We start from the raw sequence: 1,125 nt of genomic DNA, 5'->3' as shown, positions 1-1,125 counted from the left end.
TTTCAAATCTTTGACTTGATTCTTGGGATCCTCTAGTCTGCTGTTGGATCTCTATATATTATTCTTTATTTTAGTCAGTGTATGCTTAATTTCTAATTGGTTCTTTTTCATATCCTTGAGGGTCTCACTAAATTTCTCGGAGCTTTCTAGAAGATTCTTGAGTAACCTTATAACTGTGGTTTTGAACTCTATATCCAGTAGTTTGTAATTTCTGTAATTTGTGACATGTTTCTTTGTCTGTAATTTGTGATATGTTTCTTTGTTTCCGCATTTTGGCTGCTTCCCTGTGTTGATAGAGTGGCTTTGTGTGTTAGGTGTCCTATAGGGCCCAGTGACTCAGCCTCCCCAGTCACCTGAGGTGGACGCTCTTGGTGCACCCCTTTGTGGGCTGTGTGCACAGTCTTGTTGTAGTTAAGCCTTGATTGCTGTTGGTATCACTGGGAGGAATTGACCTCCAGGCCAATTGTGGGTGTGTCTCTTATGGATGTGAGGAGTTGAAATCTGGTATCATCTCACTCTGACCACTAAGTACACTGGCTCCTGTATCTCCAAGGAGGTGCAAAGTCAGCCACTGTCTGAGGCCACCCAGCAGGAGCTACAGAGAGATCTGCAGATTCTTCCTCTTTGTTTGGGGTTTGGAGGTGCCCAGATGAGGTGCAGCTGTGAAGCAATGCAGGCTGCTGAGGAGCTTTAGGCCTTCTTTTGGAAGCTCTGGGGTTCTTTGACCCAGTTGCAGTTTGTTAGAGGTTTTAGATTGCAAAAGGCCAGGCCATTCATATGCAAAAGCTTCTGAGCACAGCTTGGGTGGGGAGGGGTCTCAGGGAATCATGGGATGGTGCAAACAACAATGGTTGCCCATCAGCCCTGTCCGATAGGTCCCTGGGTCTCTGTGTCCCACGGCCTGGTGCAGGAACAATGAATGCTGCTAGCACCTCTGAGAGAAAGCCGCGCTCATGTTCTGGCCTGATGCAAGACAGTCCAGTTTCTCCCCGTATGAGTCTGGGTCCCTAGAGTCTTGCCCTGAACTAGAATTCAGAGCAGTCGCGAGTTTGTATCTCCCTCCCAATTGTAAACTGAATTTGGAAGAATCAGAGAATGTGGACAAACAGATATAAATAATGAAAT

Source organism: Myotis davidii, unplaced genomic scaffold (assembly GCF_000327345.1).
Source record: "Myotis davidii unplaced genomic scaffold, ASM32734v1 scaffold187, whole genome shotgun sequence".
Taxonomy (NCBI): domain Eukaryota; kingdom Metazoa; phylum Chordata; class Mammalia; order Chiroptera; family Vespertilionidae; genus Myotis; species Myotis davidii.
The sequence above is the reverse complement of the archived record's forward strand: the minus strand, read 5'-3'. Positions refer to the sequence as shown.